Source organism: Rhinopithecus bieti, unplaced genomic scaffold, assembly GCF_001698545.2.
Source record: "Rhinopithecus bieti isolate Rb0 unplaced genomic scaffold, ASM169854v2 scaffold_6933, whole genome shotgun sequence".
Taxonomy (NCBI): Eukaryota; Metazoa; Chordata; class Mammalia; order Primates; family Cercopithecidae; genus Rhinopithecus; species Rhinopithecus bieti.
The window spans coordinates 805154-826484 of NW_016805426.1; the positions used below are offsets into that span (position 1 = coordinate 805154).

Here is a 21331-nt window from a genome sequence, read left to right on the forward strand (position 1 = left end):
AGAGCAGAAAGCCCTGAAATGGACTCACTCATGTTTGTTCAACTGATTTTTTTTTTTTTTAACAAATAAATGTGCCAAGGAAGTTCAATGAGAAAGGAAAATCTTTTCAACAAATGCTTCTGGAACAAATGGATAAATGTATGAGAAAAAACCTCACCTCTTATGCAAGAATTAATTTTATTATATGTATAAAGATAAAGATCTATATACTAGGTCTATACCTTATAGATGTAACCATAAAAGGCAAAACTACAAAGATTTTAGAAGAAAATAAAGGCAAATGACTGCAGGTTGGAGATAGGCAAAGATTGCTTATAGAGGATGCAAAAGCACTAACTATAAAAGAAAAAAATTGAAAATGTCTACTCATCCAGAGACATTAAGAAAATGAAAAAGTAAAAGACTGAGAGAAAATATTTGCAATATATTTATTTTTCACAAACACTTGTGTCCAGAATATATAAAGAACAACAAAGCAATAGTAAAAGGCAAACAGCCCAATAAATGGGCAAAGACTTGAACAGCCACTTCCCCAAAGAAGATACATGATTATCAATAAACACTTGAAAGTGTGCTTAATATCGGGTATCAATAAAATGCAAATCGAAAACCATGATGAGATAGCCCGTTGCGGAAATGGAGGAAATGGATAAAAGACTGATACACCAAATACTGGAGAGGAAGTAGAGCTACTGGAACTCTCTTACATTACTGGTGGCAGTGTAAGTAATGCAATTACTTTGGAACACTATTTGAAAGTATTTTGGCTGGGCCTGGTGGCTCATGCCTATAATCTCAGCACTTTAGGAGGCTGAGGCAGCTGGATCATTTGAAGTCAGGAGTTCGAGACCACCCTGGTCAACATGGTGAAACCCTGTCTCTACTAAAAATACAAAAATTAACCAGGCATGGTGGTGCATGCTTGCAATCCCAGCTACTCTGGAGGCTGAGGCAGGAGAATCACTTAAGCCCAGGAGGCAGAGGTTGCAGTGAGCTGAGATCATGCCACTGCACTCCAGCCTGGGCAACAGAGTGAGACTCTGTCTCAAAAACAAACAAACAAAAACAAACAAACAAAAGAAAGTATTTTATTGAAGTTAAATATATACCTACCCTACAATTCAGCAATTCTACTCCTAGGTATTTATCTAAGAGAAATGAAGGGATGTGTCTACAGAAAGACTTTTATAAAATATATATATATTTTTTTTTTTTTTGAGGCAGAGTCTCGCTCTGTCGCCCGGACTGGAGTGCAGTGGCCGGATCTCAGCTCACTGCAAGCTCCGCCTCCTGGGTTCACGCCATTCTCCTGCCTCAGCCTCCCAAGTAGCTGGGACTATAGGCGCCCGCCACCTCGCCCGGCTAGTTTTGTATTTTAGTAGAGACGGGGTTTCACCGTGTTAGCCAGGATGGTCTCGATCTCCTGACCTCGTGATCCGCCCGTCTCGGCCTCCCAAAGTGCTGGGATTACAGGCTTGAGCCACCGCGCCCGGCTTTTATAAAATATTTACTTACTTCTTTCTTTTATTAAGCCCCTTCCATTCTAGGACATAGTAGCTTTATTAATAATAATCAACTCAATAATTCAAATATCCATCATTGGGAGAACAGATAAGTAGCTTATCATATAGTCATACTATAGAAACCACTCAAAAATAAAAAATAATGAACTATTGATACGGGCAATATTGATAAATCTCAAAAATGTTATGTTGAACAAAATAAGCTAAACACAAAATAGTGAACACACTTTGCTTTCATTTATATGAAGTCCAAAAAAAGACAAAAGTTATATCCAGAGACAGAAAGCAGACAGTGGTTTCTTGTGGTAGGTGGGTATTGACCAGAAGGCAGAAGTGATGAAAACGTTTATGCAGCTGTACACATTTGTCAAAACTCATCAAATTGTATGCCTCAGATCTGTGCCTTTCTTTATAAGTAATTGTAGCTCAACAAAATCAATGAGAAGCATACTTAGCAACTCTTTTGTAATTATTCATTAGCACAAATAGCCAGGATTGACCACAGATGCTTTTGGAATCTGAAATGCCAATCACAAGCCAAGAACATTTCTAAACACATCAATTCGAAAAGAAGGAGACAAATTGTCTTGGAAGCTGTTTTGTGACCTTAGAAACTCTTTAATTCCATGAGGGTATGTTTTGCTAGATGAGGTAATGGGCGTTTTCAGAGTCATCATAAATTAGTCTGAGTGTCTGAAGAGGTCATGCGGGGACAAGGGGAAGTTCCAGAACTTCTTACTCTCACAGACTTTCCTTTCATAAAGAATCTTTCCTGGAATTTAGAAACATGACACCTCCAGGTCTGTAGCTCAGTAACCACTAAAGAGCTTGGCTGTAATCCTTTTCCCTGAAAGGCCTTGCCAGGAAGTGCCCAACATCACCTGAAGGCAGCAGGAGGTAGAAGAGTGTGTGGAAAGGTACGCTGGAGGGTTGCTCTTTTTCAATCTAATGGGAATAAATTTGGGATTTTTTTAGCCCTTCTTAGCATAGTGTTATAAAAGCAGCAACAGAACAACATCCAAAAAAAGAATAAAAAATAATTTGTCTAAAAGTCTTGCACAGTAATAACAAAGGAGGATTCCATTTATATGACTCCAAAATGTTGAAATCATCTTTCCCTATATTATCATTCTTTTATTTTTTAAGACAGCATACAACTGCCCTCATTCTCTAGTTTTACTCACTAAGAATGCTAAAAATTACTTCTCAAAATTCAGCTAACAAGGGCTTTTCTCTGCCTTTACACTTCCTCCTGTCTTTCCAGACCCACTTCCTGCTTCTCCCAATGGGTCTTCTCCACATAAATAATTCTCTCCCGGAATATTTTCCAATTCCCAGCTCTATGCATTCCCCCAGCTCACACCACAAGGGACCTGGGAGCTTGGGAGGCAGACAGAATTTTCCTTAGAAGAGGGGAAGGGGAATATTTTTCTCCCCGTAATTTTAAAGTATTGGCACAATTCTGGATGTAGACATCACCTTCTTCTCTGAGAGTATTTGAAGTGTCTGGTGTCTACGGACTGTGGGAAAATTTGAGATGATCAATTTGGGAGTTGGAGGTGGGGGTGTAGGGTGGTAAACACTCAAGGCTTAGAAATTGGGGCTCCCCACCCTGCATTAGGGTCTTACCCAAAGGGGTTGGCACAGGGCTGAGAAGCAGTGGGGCTCCTGTCCACCCTGCCCAGCACCTTCTCCCACCAGGCAACTCAGTGGTGTTTAGTCTGCCAGGACTAGACCAGAAACTTGAATGGGACCCTGAGAGAGCCAAGGGTCCCTTGGGCCCCCCCCCAGGGGCTTTCTGTTTGCCCTGGGTCTCCCTGTGTGGGCAGGGATGGAGAGTCAGGGCCTGCCTTCATGGCAGTAGGCTCTGAGTCGGCGACTGGCGGCAGGCCAAGTTCTAAGTGGGCTTCCCAAAGCCACATTCAGGCTGGACGGAGCTGCTCTTACACACGGTTTCTGTGGGCTGGATTTTCTCTGTTGCACACATGCTTAGTATCTGTCTCTCTCTTTGTTCCTGAGTGGTGGGCCCCACATGTGGCTCTGAGCAGGCTGTATCTTCATTCTGGCAATAAAAGTAATCTGGACACTGTTAAGGTGAGAAAAGAAAAGAAATCGGGGCTCCCAGGAGGAAAATTTGAACTACCAGCTCTGCAGTGAGGTGGCCTTTGCCTTTAGTTTTTGTGCCTTTTATGTGGGCAGAGGGAAAAAGAGACAGCCAGCAGTTTTCACTAATCCTGAAAATGCCAAGGGCTTTGGCCTGGGACCCACACCAAGGGCATAGGCACAGAGTCAAACCGAGCTCTTCTAATATTGAGCGTGTTCCACATCTTATGTTGGATTTTGCCATGAATGCTCAGACATGGACAGAATCCCACTTGTTCCTCATCCTTTTCCACCTCACCTGCATCACTGTGGCTGAAACACATGATCTTGGGTGTATCTTTCCTTGTGAATTTGTTGCCTCTAAGAGTTCTGTATGCAGCTGAAGGGTAACACCCCTTGGGAGCTTTTGCCTTGTCTGGCTGACACTTTGGCAATCGCAAGTGACTGTGACGGAGAGCTACCCTTTCTGGAATGCATCATGGAACAGGTCTGGGAGAACCGAGGGTGCAGATGAAGGGCCCTCGACAATGCTTCTCTTTGCACTGCGGGCTTCCCTTTCAATGGACTGCTAGAGATTCAACTTCTCTGTCTCCTTGTGTGCCCGCTGGAAAGGGAAAAGCCAGGCATTTGTAGTCCTCCTGCCATAGATGACCAGAACAACGTAACCCAGGACAAACAGTGACAGATTTAGGGATTCAAGCCAGCTGTTCTGACTCCCAGGCACCTGCTCTCTCCTTTTGAGTGTTAGACTCCGCCCTCAGTCACTCGTCACTTTTCCCAGAAGGACAAATGTGCAGCTTCTATGTCTTGGATTTTAAATAAAAGCCGAGGAACTTGGTGAAATGAGGTGGTCTTTGCTTTCCGCATCACTCTCTGCTCCTCCGGGCAAGAGGCCACATTTTTCTTGCCACTGGGGTTAAGTGAAAACAAAACAAAACAAAACAAACAAAAAAGAGACCCCATTCACAGTAAAGATAAACAGCAGGCCAGCGGCTCTTCCCTGACGTGGAATCATGAGCCCTCTTTATTTGATTTTGCCACATACCTGCCGCTCCACTCCCATAATCTGAAAGGTGTCCCTTTACTTTTTACCACTTCATTAGTAGCATTGTTGTGTCCCTTGAGTTAACCAGAAATACCAACCCTGGAAGGAGACGTGAGGGGCAGTCATTTTAGAGAGCGGATGCCACTGCTGAAGAAGAAGGACATCCCGGTTGGCTGCTCTAGAGCCGGCAGGACGGTGCTGAGGTTGTTGACAGCAGCATGTGTGCAGAACCCTCCGGGATCTTGCAGATTGGGATTTGACAGGGCAGGCGTGGACGCTGAGGCTATTTCTAACAAGCTCCCACATGATGCTAGGGCTGCAGATCCCCAGGCCACACTTGGAGTAGTGAGAGTTTCCAGTGTGCGAAGTCCCGGCTGCTCGCTCAGTCCCCTCTCCATCTGCCCGCTTGATGAGGACAGGACCCCCATGCCTCCAGTGCACAGTGAGCACTGTTCAATCTGCATCCACAGCGGTTTGTGCCCAGATGCTTTCTCACTCAGCATCTAACAGGGTGCCGTGAAAACGTCATTGGCTGGAGGAAAGGTGGGTGAGTGAGAAACGTTTGTGGGTTGAGTAACTTTTTGTCGTTGTTTTTTTCTCTGATGTTCAAAGTGAGAGCAAACTCGTTTGGCCCCTGCAGCCAATGTGAGCAACATGAAAGATAAAGGAAAAAAGGGGCTTCTAAAGGATGTGGACCGAGTCTGAGATAAGATTCTTTGCCCCTTGGGTGAATCAAGGTCAAGTTGTTTTACTCTTAGCCCAGCCAGCCCTAGGTAAAGGCTTCATCCCTCTTCTCTTTCCTATCCATATATCAGAGCTTTAAGCTCTGCTTTTACCCAGTGAAGATTAGAATAACGCACGGAGCACAGGAAATGTCTAGATGATGATTCACTGAGCTTTACAAGGGACACAGGTATGCATCAAGAGCTTGGGCCACTGGGTAAAGAGAGATCTGGTTCTTGCTCTAACGTGGTTCATCTTCTGCGTCAGAATCAGACAGATTGTGGGTGTCAGAGATCCGAATCTTCCTCTTGTTCCAGTCACTGGCTCCCTGTGTTCCCTTCTCATTTCAGATGCTCTGTCTGTAACATGAAATGAAAAGAAGTCCTCCCAGACCCCTAGCCAAGTTTCACCTTAAGCTCGTTGACTCCCAGAGGAAATCCCTCTAGGAGACTGGAAAGAAGATGTTGGAGCCAGAGGCTATCTTTGATTGTCAGGTGAGGTTTACTGTTTAATAAGAACTCCAAAGATATGCATAATATCAAAGGTTGTCTCTCGCTTCCTTGGGAAACTCAAATCAGCAGTTTAGGCCTTTAGAAAGTAAGTGGTTTGGGTGCAAAATAAAATACCACGGAACATGTCGAACATCCCTTTTAATGGTATCATAGAAAATGAGAACTAGAAGAGACCTTAAAGATCATTTAGGCCAACCTCTACATCTTCTGGGTAAGAACACTGAGCCTGTGGTCATTTCACAAGTTTGTGGCAAGCCTTGGATTACAACAGATCACCAGGTTCCCTGACTCCTAGTTCAGTGCTTTTCCAACACCCAGAATCATAATCTTCAGGAAGGAGCATGCTTTTCACCTATCTGTTGAAGGTTATCTCTTACAAAGAGGTGGAGCTATGTCTAAACTATCTGGGTGCTGGGAGGTGTTTGTGTGATGTTGTGGTTTAGTTCAGATTATTATCTTTGAAGAAGTCAGAGGGCCCAGGCCCTCCATTTGGGGTTATCTATGTAATAATAACTAAGATATCCGATCCCTGCATATGTGCTGCTTCTTTGCATATATTACCTTCAATGCTTATGGCTCTGAAAGGTGGATATTGTCATCCCCGCTTTACAAAGCAAGAGATTGAGGTTCAGAGAGATTAAGTAAGTTGCCTAAACCACACAGCTCAAGGTGGTGGGACAGGAGTCACGTGAAAGTCTACCATTGCTGCCCTCATGTCAGCCTTCTAAAAAATCTCACTTTTACTTTCAGGAAATTCTTTCAAATAGCAAACATAAATGCACACAAAGAAGCATGGAGGAAGAAGACAGAACTGTGTAGAAAAAGTTTGTGGAGGCAATTTGTTCTAAGGTTATGTATTATTTGAGAGGAAGGCTATTGTATTGGCTAAGTCTGGGCTTTATAAAGTCTGGATTCATGTTAAAATGTTAAAAATTAGATCTAAAATGACAGAGTAAAGTGAATAACTTACAAGCTATTGGAAAAAAAGAATAAAATAGGATAAAAACTTACTTAAATCAAAAGAAGGGGAAAATGCATAGAAAGAGAAGGTAAAAAGTAAAGAACAAAATAAGACAGTGGAAATTCATCAAACTATATCAGTAATAATTACCAATGTAAATAGACTAACTCTGCAGTTAAAGAATGTTGGACTGCATATATTTTTAAAAATATGCAATTATATGCTGTTTATAAGAGACATGCTTAAAGCATAAAGGCTCCAAAAGTTTGAAACTGAAAGAATGGACAATTGATTCTAAGGAGTTGTATTAACATCAGACTTCAAGGCAAAAGCATTAATAGAAATACAGAAGTCAATACGTATTGCTAAAGGTTCAATTCACCAGGAAAACATAAAAATGCTGTATGTGTATGCACTCAAAAGCATTACTTCAAAATATACGAAACAAGAACCAGGAAAACATAACACTTACATACTTCTATGTACCCAATAGCATAACTTCAAAATACACAAAGCAAGTATTGACAAAACAAGGATAAATTTAGAAATCTACTATCATAATGAGAAATTTTAACAGTGTCTTCCTTTATGATGGATAGGTCAAACAGACAGAAAATCAGTAAGAATAATCAAATGTCATAACCTCAATTAACAAATTTGATCCCAACAATAGCAGAGCCCACTCTTTTTTCAAGCACACATGGGACATTTACAAGACAGGAGAGGAGTTGAAGGCAAGTTAGGGGCATAAGAGTGGGTATCGATGGGGTAGGAAAATGGAAGTCTAGATAAGGAATAAACAGAAGGAAATGTTGAAGGGAAAGCTCTGGGTGTCAGAATCTTCCTCCTGTTTCACTCACTGGCTCACTGTGGTCCCTTCTCATTTCAGATGCTCTGTCTGTAACATGAAATGAAAAGAATTCCTCCCAAACCCCTAGCCAAATTTCACAATACCTTAAACTCATTGACTCCCAGAGGAAATCCCTGTGGGAGACTGGAAAGAGTTTGTTGGAACCAGAGGTTAGGTGAAGTTGACTCTTACGAGAATCTGAGCTTCTTTAGATTTGGATTTACCAGCCTGAAAAGTGTAATACCATCTTTTGGTACAGAGTTGTTTTGTTTTGTTTTGTTTTGTTGTTTTTTGAGACAGGGTCTTGCTTTGTCAACCAGGACGGAGTACAGTGGCCCAGTCACAGCTAACTGCAGCATTGACTTCCTGGTCTCAAGCTATCCTCCTGCCTCACTGCCTCAGCCTCCTGAGTAGCTGAAACTATAAGCGTGCATCACTGTGCCCAGCTAATTTTTGTATTTTTTATAGAGATGGGGTCTTGCAATGTTGCCCAGGCTGGTCTCAAACTCTTGGGCTCAAGTGATCCACCTGCCTCGGCCTCCCAGAGTGTTGGGATTACAGGCATGAGCCACCACCCCCAGCCAAGTTTTTTATTTTTATTTTACCAAAGATTTTTTTATAACATTCCTTTGAATGGTATTATAATCTCATTCAGTGATCAAGACATATAGGCTGAGAATCTTAGTCACTTGTTGAAAGTTACACAGCTAGGCTGGGCATGGTGGTGCACGCCTATAATCCCAGCACTGTGGGAGGATGAGGTGGGCAAATCAACTTGAGCCTAGAAGTTTGAGACCAGCCTGGGCAACATAAAGAGACCCTGTCTCTACAAAAAGTACAAAATTTAGCTGGGCATAGTGGTGTGCGCCTGTGGTCCCAGCTACTCGGGAGTGTGAGGTGGGAGGATCGCTTGAGCCCAGGAGGGAGAGACTGCAATGAGATTGCTTCACTGCACCCCAGCCTGGGAGACAGAGTGAGACCCTGTCTCAAAAACAAAAACAAAAAAAAAAAAAAAAAGGAAAGAAAGAAGTTACATAATTTGTAGTGCAGACCAGTATCAGAGATGGAAAGATGAGGTGCTACCTCTACAGACTGCAGACAAAATCTACAGTCCTCTACCTCTGCTGCCACCTAACCCCTGGAGATACTGAGAATTTGGTCAGGTGGCTTATTCACTTGATGGCTCTTTCTCATTTACTCTCAACTTTCTCCTTGGCGTTTGCACTCCCTCAACTTTCCTTTTTCACATATCAAAATTTCCCCATTTGCACTCATCATTTGCTCTTTATTCTTTCTTTCTTTCTTTCTTTCTTTCTTTCTTTCTTTCTTTTTCTTTTTTTTTTGAGACAGAGGTTAGCTCTGTTACCCAGACTGGACTGCAGTGGCATGATGTCGGCTCACTGCAACCTCCACCTCCCAGGTTCAAGCAATTCTCCTGCCTTAGCCTCCTGAGTAGCTGAGATTATAGGCACCCACCACCACATCCAGCTAATTTTTGTTTCTTTAACAGAGATGGGGTTTCACCTTATTAGCCAGCTGGTCTTAAACTCCTGACCTCAGATGATGTGCCCGTCTCGGCCTCCCGAAGTGCTGGGATTACAGGTGTGAGCCACTGCGCCCGGCCCCTTTGCTCTTTTTTCTGTGGTTGTCTCTCAAAGGTGATTTCCCCCACTACGCACTGTGCCTCCCCACCCAACCAGTTACCTTTTCTCTGAGGGTCTCACCGGGTCCTCTCCGCAGCTAATGAGCATCCCAGGTACTTAAAGGTCCTCCCAACAATCAGTCCTCTTTTCCTCACAAGTCAATACCTCCTGAGAGTCGTGTGCCTCACTGTTTCTACTTCCTCTCGAACCACTCATCCCATGACCTTCTGGTGTGTCTTCTGCTTCCACTGGAACTATTTTTACAAAGTGCACCAAGAAGCTCCCAGTGGCCAAGCCCAGTGGTGTTCATTCTCCTCAAAATTTGCTTTGCACTTGGTTCCTTTGACTTTTTCTGCTTAAAATTTCATTTTTGGTATCATAAGAATCACAATCTCCTGGTTCCTCATCTCTTTGGCTTTCTTTCTCTGAATGCTCATTTAATTTGCATCTTTGCTCATTTAACCTACATCTTAAAAATGCCTGACTGGGCACAGTGGCTCACACCTGTAATCCCAGCACTTCAGAAGGCCGAGGCAGGTGGATCACCTGAGGTCAGGAGTTCAAGACCAGCTTGGCCAACATGGTGAAACCCCATCTCTCCTAAAAATACAAAACATTAGTCGGGTGTGGTGGTGGGTGCCTGTAATCCCAGCTACTTGGGAGGCTGAGGCAGGAGAATGGCTTGAACCCTGGAGGCAGAGGTTGCAGTGAGCCGAGGTTGCACCACTGCACTCCAGCCTGGGCAACAACATTACAGACACCCGCCACCAAGCCCGGGTAATTTTTGTGTTTTTAGTAGAGGTGGAGTTTCACTGTGTTGGCCAGGATGGTCTCGATCTCTTGAGCTCACGATCCACCCACCTTGGCGTCCCAAAGTGCCGGGATTACAGGCGTGAGCCACCAAACCCAGCCAACTTTCTAAGCTGAAAAACAATACTTAAAATGTTAATTGATTAAGCTTGATTGTGTCAGAATGAGGAAATAGAGTTTCTTTTGAATTCATATTCTAAGAACTATTTATGAGAACACTGTATTCGGTTGTTTCCTGTCACCTATATTCACATTAATAGATTATAACGGATTTCAATCTACTGAAGCATGGTCGGTTCTCCAGTTGCTGTCAACCAAATCACCATGGTTGAATTTGAATACTTCCAGTGATTTTTGGTTGTTGTTGGCTGCCCACATCACCTATTATTTATTTAAACTATCCTATATACAAATACACTTTAATATACAATTAAAAATTTTTTCTTAGCCATCATTAAATCAAACCTAAATTTGTGATATATGGTATTGTCTTAGTTGTTCACTTTGCCTTTTGTCTCTCTTTTCCTAAATCTACCTTTTCTTCCCCAAAGACACTCAAAGACTTAGTGGCATCTTTGGGTTTTTCTCACTCCAATTGACTTTAAAAGAACCCTCATTATTAGTGATCTGATAAAACTGGTAACATAGATGAGGCATACAATTATTAGAAAAAAGAAGACAAAAATAATCATTCTATGTGAGGAATTCAATTAAGTACTTAGAAAACCCAAGACAGTTAAAGTATTAGAACTATTAAGAGTTTGGTAAGATGGCCAGATAGAAAATTCATTTATAAAATTCAACATTTTTTATATATCAGCAATAACCAATCCAAAAATATAATGGAAAATGATATTTTTTAACAGTTGCCAATCCTTAGTTGCCAGAAATGTGCTAAGTTCTGAACAGAAGATCCTAGAACTGGGAGAGATGTTAATTAACTGTGGACTTTTAACATCAAGAGTACTTTGAGAACTTAAAGGGTGAGTGAACTCTAAAAGTAGAATTAAAACATATAATATGAAAACTAGTAGAAGGAAAAGAGAAAATGAAGGAAACTCAATCAACTTAATAGAAGACAAGAAAAGATAAATATAACAGCAAAAGAAAAATAATGGTTAATAAAAGTTCAAAGTAAAATAGCATAAATAAGTCCACATGTAGTACAATAAATAGAAATGGATTAAACTTGCTTGTAAAAGACAGAGATATTCTGACTGAGGGGAAGGATTTTCCCCCAAGTCCTGCACAAGGTCTATTTTTGTTATTTCAAAAGACATCTTTAAAATATAGTGACATGTGAAGGTTGAACTAAAGGGCTGGAAAATACATTATATGCAGATATTTAGCAACCAAAAGAAAGCTCAATAGCTGCAATAACATAGAAGAAACTAAACCAAAAATGTATTTTCACAGATAAAAATCACTGTGGAAGTTATAATAATCTTGACCCTGTACACACTCAACAATACATATTGTTGATAAGGTAGCCAGATATAAGAAAGCTCCATAGCTACAATAACATAAGAGAAACTAGACCAAAAAAGCATTTTCACAAATAAAAATTATTCTGGAAGTTATGGTAATCTTGAACATGTATACACTCAACAATACATATGGTTAAGGTGAAGAATTACAAAAAGAAATTAATTCTGCAGTCAAACTGGAGAATGTTAACACATTTGTACCTGATTCTAGCAATGTATTAAGAGAAAAGATTCTGATCAGTCAGAATTTATCCCAGCAATAGTGAATGGTTTAACGTTGGAAAATCTCTCAATGTACTTAAGTACTTTTATGGTATAAAGGGAGAAAACCTACATGATCATTTTAATAGAAGAAGAAGAGCATCTAATGATGATGAAAAGAATATCCATTATCGATTAAAAGAAAAAAAACTTTTAAGATAGCAGAAATAGAAGGAAACTTCTTTAACCAATAGATGGTAGACACTGAAATCTTACAGAAAATGACATGTACCTGATACCTTAAAAGCTTTCTATTTAATGGTGGAAACATAAAATTCCTGCTTTTATTCTATACTGTATTGAACACCCCAGCTAATGCAATGGAACAAGCAAAAGAAAACAGAGGAATAAGAAGTGGATCAGAAAAAAAAAAATTGTCATTTATAAATAATAATATCTACCTAGAAAATCCAAGAATCTATAATTATCCAAAGACTTAGTATCCATAATACATAAGGAAGACTTACAAATCGATAAGTAAAAAGCCAACAACCCAATAAAAATAGGGACAAAGGATATGAACAAGGAAGCCACAGAGATGACCAAAAAAACATATGAAAGCATGCTCAATATCACCAGGTATCACTGAAACTTAAGATAGTAATGAGACTTTATTTTATATTATCAGATTGGCAAAAAAAAAAAAATGTTAAAATTTCCCAGTGGTAAGTGATGATGAGGAATATGTGAGGAATTCAGGAAATTTTATAAATTGCTGATGAGGATTGTAAATTAGCATAGCAATTTCAATGAGAAAATTTTAAATATAGCAGTAAAATTGAAGCTGTCCATGTTCTAGGATCAGTCATTTCATTTCTAGGTATATTCCTAGAGAAATTCTTACATATGTGCACACATTCAAGGCTGTTTATCAGAGCATTGCTTGTAATAGGGGAAAAGCAGACACAATCTAACTGTCCATCAAAAGAAGGTTAGATTAATAAACTCAGCATTAGCAATAACTGTATTATTATACAATGTAATAATGTACAGTTGTTAAAAAGAATAAACATCAAGAATGAATCTCAAAAACAGTGTTGAGTGAAAAAAGCAAAGTTGCAAAAAGAAACAGTATATTATGCATTTATGTATAAAATAAAAAACAAACCAGTAGTGCATATTGCATCAGGAGATACAACCCAGGTTCAAGAGAGCAATTAGTGGAGGGGAAGAATGGGATTGGGTTGGACAGAGAGGGAGCTCCACTATATCCATAGCATGTATTTATTTGTTTGTGTTTGTGTTTGTGTTTGTTTTTCGAGATGGAATCTTTCTCTGTCACCCAGGCTGGAGTGCAATGGTGAGATCTGGGCCCACTGCAACCTCTGCCTCCCAGGTTCAAGTGATTCTCCTGCCTCAGCCCCCTGAGAAACTGGGATTACAGGTGTCTGCACCACGTCAGGCTAATTTTTTGTATTTTTGATAGAGATGGGGTTTCACTATGTTGACCAGGCTGGTCTTGAACTCCTGACATCAGGTGATCTACCTGCCTCAGCCTCCCAAAGTGTTGGGATTACAGGCATGAGCCATCATGCACGACAAGAGCATGTATTTAAAATAAACAAAAAGGACATGAAACAACCAAGGTAAACTGTAAACATTTACTGAATCCTGATGGTGGGCACATGATGGTTATATTAATCTTCATGTTTTTCTGTATTGTTTAAAATTTTAATAATTTTTAAATATTTATAGAACAAATAGGTTCTTCTTGCCAACCTCCCAAATGTTGATTCTTTACCAAAGCTTCTTCCAAAGGAAGTGATTAGTTCAGGGTCTTTTCCTTCTGTCTATGGATGTGGAAATTTATCAGAGAAAGAAACCCCCCTCTCCCCCACCTCAGTGGCAAATCCACAGCCGGAAAGTCTAACTTCCAATTTTACTTACTAAGTCAATCATCCAAATCGCCTCTCAGTCCTCAGCAGCTGAATTCAATACAATGATTAAGCCTAGACCATCTTCCTAGAGAAGATGGTAGTGATGCAGGACAAGCGAGCCCCAGGGTGGGGCTTAGCCCGCAAGGGTCCTTGGCTTTGCCCAAGAAGGAATTCAGGGGCAAGCCAGTGGTAGAATGAAAGAAAATAGCTTTATTGAAGTGGCGATGTTATAGTTCCTGCTGTGCTACAGCTCCGTGACTGCTTCTGCAGAGCAGAGCAACCACATAGGCAGAGAGTGGTAGGTCAGGGCAGTTCTGCATTCATATTTATATCTGCTTTTAATTACATGCAGTTTAAGGGGCAGTTTGTGCAGAAATTTCTAGGGAAGGGGTAGTAACTTTTGGGTCATCCAGTCAGTGCTATGGAAAGGAGCAGGAATGCCTGGGTGTTGCCATGGCAATGGTAAACTGACATGGCACACTCATGGGTGTTCTTATGGAAAGCTTCTTCTGCCCCATGGCAATGGTAAACTGACATGGCACACTCATGGGTGTTCTTATGGAAAGCTGCTTCTGCCCCAATCCTGTTTTTGCTAGTCCTCAGTTTGGTCCAGTGTCTGAGCCCTGCCACTGGAGTTGAGTCCCACCTTCTACCTCAGTAGGAGGATTTTTAAATGGCATAATTACAGAGATATAAAATTTATGTATGCATGTGACCAGAGGAAAAATAAGAGAGTGCAAAATATAAGTGGTGGTTTTGGGACTTCACCTACCACTCCCTCTCCACCCATTCTTTTGGCTGGATCAGCACCCAAAAGCAGAGCACAAACCTTGGACCATGGTAGGTTCTGAATGAGTACTTGAGTGTGTTTGCATTAGCATTGGTGCTGTTACCCATTGATTGGTTCATTCAAACAAACATTCCCCTTCCTTGTTTCATTCAGCAAGCACAAATGTTGAAGGAAATGTGGGAGAAGTAAAGTGCCTGTTTCAGGGCTTGGGGGATTTAAGGAAGTTGCTGTCATCAAAGAAAAGTTGCCTGATTCCCTGGGGAAAGGAGAAGAAGGCCGTATGCTTCAAGGAGGAGACCTTTGCTTCAAGGAGATCTCCAGGCACTAGGGCACATCTCTGTAGTAATTAGCACAGAAGCACTGTAGTTATTTGTTATCTGACCCACAGTTTCTGAGGCCTGGTTGACTGGGTCAAATAGTCCGTTTCCGCAACCCTAAAATGAGTAACTCACAGGGTAAGACCCTTTTGGAGAACGACTGTGCCTTACTCAACACTTGTTAAACAACAACAACACAACGATTGGGTGGTGGGGTGGAGCGATCTAGTTATTTTCTCTTTACTTAGAAGGGAAAAAAGAAGCAGGGAACCAAAAATACCCCTACAAGCAGCTGCCGCTAAACCATCACATTTTGGGACCTCAAATGCTTCCGCAAATGAAACGTTGGGCGCTGGTTATTTTCTAATCCTGGGAGTCTTCTCGGTCGACAACAGGTTTCCGGGCATGAAAGAGTTAACCACAAGCTCACCACAGAATGTCAACCCGATTAAAATAAAAGTTATCAGATTTAAAAGGGGAAGTAGAAACAGACTCTTTTCTTTCTCTGAAATCTAAAGGCAGTTTTTCCTCAAATCTTTAAAACCAATTTCTTGGGATGGAGTCATATTTTTAGTAGAAATATGCTAAATCGGTGACTCCCGCCCACAGTCTTTTCTGCAAGGAGAGAGACTCTTCTGAGAAACTGGAGCGAGGAGCTGAGGAAATTTTCAACTCAACGGAATTTCCCCTGAGATTGTAAAGAAAGACAGAATAAGTAAGTATAACTTACTTACAGGTAGAAACTTAAGGAGGAAACAGAAAAGAAGGAAAAAGAAAAAGTCATCAAAAATGATGGCAACCTCCGAAGTCATGATGCTAAGTGTTTCTCCTGGGAACCGCAGCTCAGTTGGTGTCAGGTGAAGGCCGGGCCTGTTGACACAAATCCTAATTGTGTCAGGCAGGCCAAGCCCACATGTCCAGAACCCAGAGTTCTGGTCAGGGATTCCCAGCAGCCAGGCTCCCTCTGCCCTGCTCCTCACTCATCTCCCAGGGGGCCTGTTGTACCCCTTTTCCTTCCTGCTCTCAAGAATTCACACTCAGTTTTACACAAGACACACATTGCGTATACTGTGTGTTGTTGACAGGGATCATGCCTTTTCACAGAGAATGACAATCCAAATGTGGAAACACATTTGGGAGAAAACACATTTGGGAGAAAATCATGGGAAGTGGGGAGCACTGACTGAGGTTCTGGGGTCTTGGGGCCTTCAGATACTAACACGATCTGCTAATCTACTGTGATTTTGCTTAAGAAGGATTCAGTAGAGGCAAATAGCATCATGAAAGTATCAAATCCATGTGTTCACAGATGCTACCCCAGACATTGGGGAAGACAATGACATTTCAGGCTCTGTGGGATTGGTGGGGTGGACAGCATAGAACAGAGAGGTTAAAGTTGTAAGTTACATGGTACCAAAAGCCCATGCCTGGGTCCAGGGACTGGCCTCAGACACATAAATGCAACCTCAAGGCTTTTGCTGAGTTCAGTCTTTGTATTCAGCTGTGGGTGGGTCAAAATGCCTGTCTGCTGACCCGGCCCTCTCCTGCAGCCATGCTTAGAGGAAGCACAGGCTTGCATTTCTTCAGAGCTCCTTTAAAGTATTGGTGCTCAACGATTCCTGCCTTAACACAAATTCTTAGTCAACACACAACATTTGATCTCTGATAGTTTCAGTAGGTGGGTTCTGTTCTTTTCAACAGATACCTAGGGTGACTGGGGCTGAGCTCAGATGCTCCTGCAATGGGCATTCACACTGGGCTTCTTGGAGAGCTGAATTCCAAGGTGGCCATGTTTCCTAAGGACATGGGAACTTAAGATGCAGGCGGGGATCCTGTGTCCTATTGGAAGGTTCAAAGGCTTCCTCATCACAGTGCTGAGATCCTGCTTTTTACTCGGGTGTAGGACAAGTAGTTATTAAGCCACAGAATGTTAGGACTGAAAGGGACAAAGACCTTCTCCATCTCTCTGCATGCTTGCATGGAGAACATGTATGCATTGTCCAAGGACTCTCAAATCCCTGCATGTCCTGCACATGCCCTAGCCCTGAGGAGGGGCTGAACCCTTGCCGATGTGCAGAAGGGGTTAATCAGACTATGTGGACACAGCTAGCCCAAGGAACAATCGCCGTGCCAACAGCATTCCATCCCGACCTCATACCATGTGCACAGCACCTGATGCTGGTGGTGTCAGGAGTGTGGCCTGTTCCACACTCAGAAGGCAGGATGAACATAGAGGAAACACTAGGGTGGCAAAGGCTGGTTGTCACCCGGGGGCCTCAGAAGCCACAGCACCAGAGGAAGGCTCAGGAGTCAGCCCGCTCCAAAGCTCTTACTGCCCGTAGCATGCACCCTGCATCCTGCACCCTGTGCCTCCGGGCCACCAAGAACAGCAATCACGTCAGCTGAGATGCAACACACTGCATGCCGAGCACACAGCAGAGCTCACACGCAGAAATGTTCTTGGCTTCCCTGACACCAATGAAGGAGCTTATTATGAATATGAAGGATAATTAACATACCTATTATTTTATTAGACATCACAATTCAAATATAATACAGTATATAAATATAATATAAATATATCATAAATGAAATATATAAAATACCATCTTATGAAATTATCTTATATGATAATAAAATTATAACTATACAGATACATAATAAACAATTAAGATATGTTATATATAATACTATAGTGTACTCAATATAATTAGTATATGATAAAATATATATAATAAATAAAAGACATCATACACTAATAGAGTATAATAGTCAATATAATCAAAATTAATACTTATGCAATAATTAATTATGAGATGATGTGTTCTTCTCATCTCCATTCTATAGAGGCAGGAACTAAGGCACAGAGAGGCACAGGGACTTGCCCAGAGCCGCACAGCCCCTCAGTGGTGGAGTTAGGACTTGGACCCAGGCAGCCTGACAAGCACGTGCTCTTATGCACGAGTGTCCACCTGTCCTCCAGCCTGCCCTCCCTCATGTGCTGGCTGCATCCTGCTCCTGTGGCCCCTGACCCTCAACTGCCCTTGTCATGTGTCTGTCTTGCATCACAGGAAGGCTGTCATGGGAGTCCTGGGATGGATGGTGATGAGTAAGCAAGAAGAGGGGTTGCTGGTGTTAAGAGACTTTAGAAGTTGGAATTGCCAAAAATTGAGGCTGGATTAGGTGCATGGAGGACAGACAGGAAGAAACAAGAATTTTGCCCAGAATTCCTGGGCAATGGGGAGGATGGGGTGCCATTCATTGAAATAGCAAGGAGAGGAGAAAGAGTAGGTCCCAGGGAGGGAGGACAGTTCTGGATGTGTAGTCTGAGCAGCTTGTGAGGCATCCACATGGAAAGGTCCAAGGGAAGGGGCCTTTGGCCATGCAGACTACAAGTCCAGCAAGTCACATTTAGTGAGCACCTACTGTGCTCTGGTCACTCTAGGCAGGCTAGCTTATGTAGCCTTCCAGCACCCAGCAGGGTCTGTGTTATTCCCATTTCATACGAACAGAAGCTGAGGCCCACCAAGGTTAAAAACCTGCCCTCATGGACTTCCATGGAGGTTACTCAATGCCCTACGGGCTTGCCTTTCTGCTTCCCTTCATTCTTTACATAGACCAGTGCTTTCTCTTCTCCCTTCATTCTTCACATAAACCCAGTGCTGTCTCTCCAAAGTACAAGCCATGCCCTGACTGAGACCCCTCTGGGATGTTCTGTTCCTTCCAGGACACAGTTTAAGCCCAGTGACATGGCGAGGCTCCAAGACACAGCTCATGCCCAGCTTCAAAATCTCTGCTTCCACCATTGTCTGAGCTCTCCTGCCTTGCGGGACTCTGTGTGGCTCTTGGAGCTCACCACGTGTTTTGTCTTGGGCTTTGGTCATTGTATTACTCAGGGTTCCCCAGAGAGACAGAACCAATAGGATATATGCAGAAAAATAAGAGAATATTTATACGGGAATTGGCTTACTCAATTATGGAGGCTGTGAAGTCCCACGAGATGCCAGCTGCAGCTGGATAACTGGGAAAGCTGGTGGTGTGGCTCAGTCTAAGACTGAGGACCTTCTGGCCTGAGGACCAGAAGGGCCCTGCTGTAAGTCCCAGAGTCCAAAAGCTGGAGAACCAGGAGTGCCAATGTCCAAGAGCAGAAGACACATGTCCCAACTTGAACAGAGAGAATGCAACCTTTCTCTGCTTTCTTGTTCTATTCTGGTCCTCTATGGTTGGATGATCCCCACCACACTGGTGACGGTGATTTTTCTTTACTCAGTCTACCAACAAGAAATTTACCCAGTCTATTCAATTCAAACGCTAGTGTCTCCTGGAAATACCCTCACAGACACACCCAGAGAGAATGTTTAGCCAGCTCTCTGGGCATCCTTAGCCCAGGCAAGTTGACACATTAAAATTAACCATCATGCTCATGCCACACTTCCCAATGCATTTCCGCCTTCTCGACCCCTGCTTTCTCTGAAGATCTCCCCTTGGCTGCCATCTTTCTCTAGAAAGCCTCCGGGACCCTTCCCCTGTCTGTGCTTCGTGGCATTTCTCTGCAGTCCCAGACTTTGCTCCATTTTCTTTACGTGGCACTCACCCTACTGTATTCATCTCACTCCTACCACCTTGCTAGTGCCTGCGCAGAATGGCATGCAAAGGTTTTCGTAAAGGAAAGTAGAAATTCGCAAGTTCAAGCTAGGATTTGAATTCAAGCCTGTCAACTTTCCAAATTCATAAGACTTTTCCATTCTCTCAAGACGCTTTTCTGGTTGGGAAAAATTCCAGTAGGCAGACAAGATAGGGAAGATTAGTCCAGAAAGGGAAGAGGGTGTTCCCGGGAGTCCAGCTTTGAAATCACAAATGAGGTGGTTCCCTTTGAAGGACAGGAGGAGACCTACTGGCCAAGATGTGCTATGTGCTGAGGGAACAGTCTTGGCGGGAGAGCGTGTTGTGTGCCAGGCAGAGGAGGTGGCAAAGTGCCCCTGAGGCAATGGGAATGACTGGAGCTCTTGCGGCGGAAAGGGCATCATGACAGGGGCTTTCAGGGGAGATCAACTCAGGGATGAATAACAGGGTGGCTGAAAACCAGAGCTTCAGGGCCTGCCTGGGAAGCCCAGGAGATTAACGGTGCCTGCTGACAGCTTGCTTCCTATCTCAGGCCTGAACGCATGGGTTCTGCTCAGATCTACTGGCTCTTTGCTTTCTTGGGTGAGTGAATTACTGCCTCGTGGTCTCAGTTTTCTCATCTGTAAAACGGAAATTGTAGCAGGGCATGGTGGCTCAAGCCTGTAATCCCTGCACTTTGGGAGGCTGAGACTGGTGGATCAATTGAGGTCAGGAGTTTGAGACCAGCCTGGCCAACATGGTGAAACCCTGTCTCTACTAAAAATACAGTCAGGCGTGGTGGCGGGCGCCTGTAATCCCAGCTACTTGGGAGGCTGAGGCATGAGGATCTCTTGAACCCAGGAGGCAGAAGTTGCAGTGAGCCGAGATCACGCCACTGCACTCCAGCCCTGGCAACAGAGTGAGACTCTGTCTCAAAAAATCGGGGTGAGGGGGAATGGGGCTAACAGTCCCCATCTCCTAGGGTGGTTGTGAGGAATCTGTGAGATCACAGAAGCAGAGCATGCAGCAAGGCCTGTCTGGCCTGGGAGTGCTCAGAGCTGGGATCCCAGTGCAGGACGAGGAGGAGGAGGACGGGTGCCCTGGCTACAGGTCCTCTCGCACTGGATTGAAAATGAGGCCAGAGAAGCAGAGCTTGAGAGATGCTGGGAGAGGGAAAGTGAAACTGAAGGTCCGGTGGGTGAAAGGTAGTGAAAGCCCGAAGTGCAGTAAACCAGGGATCAACATCTCCAGCCGAAAGGCTCACCGTGTGGTCTCAGCACCACCTGGGCATCGGCAAGATGTCTGGAGAAACGGCCCTTTTATTCTGAAACCCCCCTCCAACTTTTGTTTTAGTAATTGTTTGTTTTGCTTTCCATTTAAAATAAGGAGTTTTCTCCTTTACAGAAGTTCTTTTTGTTCTAAATCAGGCTTTAAACAGAGGTGCCACCACAAGGACCGGAAGCAGAGACCACACCGGTGCTCAGCTGGGTTGCAGGCTCTGCCTGGTTTCATCGTTGGGGAAGCCACCAGGCCTGCCCCCAGCCAGCGAGATGTCACGCATGCAGCTGGGTGTCATCCCCAAAACTCCCGGGAAACTCTCAGGGCGCCGGGGCAGGAAGATGCTGACGTCAACTTAAATGCCGGGGACTTCTAACGAAACTTTTAGAAATGATTCCTTTGCCCTTTACTTGGTAACATAATAAACTGATCTTTCTCTGAAAAGATGGGCCAATTTGCTTCAAGGGGCTCATTTCATGAGGAGAAAATACACACACATACGTATTTCTTTTCTTTTTCTTTTTTTTTTTTTTTTTTGGACGGGGTTTT

The 21331-nt window shown here is 43.1% G+C and overlaps 1 protein-coding gene across 3 annotated transcripts in view; it reads right to left on the reverse strand.

Moving 5' to 3' along the window:
- IL2RA (interleukin 2 receptor subunit alpha) overlaps window positions 1-21331 on the reverse strand; it is a 51279-nt gene that overhangs the window by 19451 nt on the left and 10497 nt on the right. The window contains exon 1 of one of the 3 annotated variants that reach the window (XM_017872470.1): window positions 9422-9590. The exons of the other annotated variants lie outside the window; for them this stretch is intronic. The gene's annotated coding sequence lies outside the window, so the exon portion shown is untranslated. Of the gene's footprint in view, window positions 1-9421; window positions 9591-21331 lie in introns of those variants that run through there. 3 annotated transcript variants of the gene reach the window in all.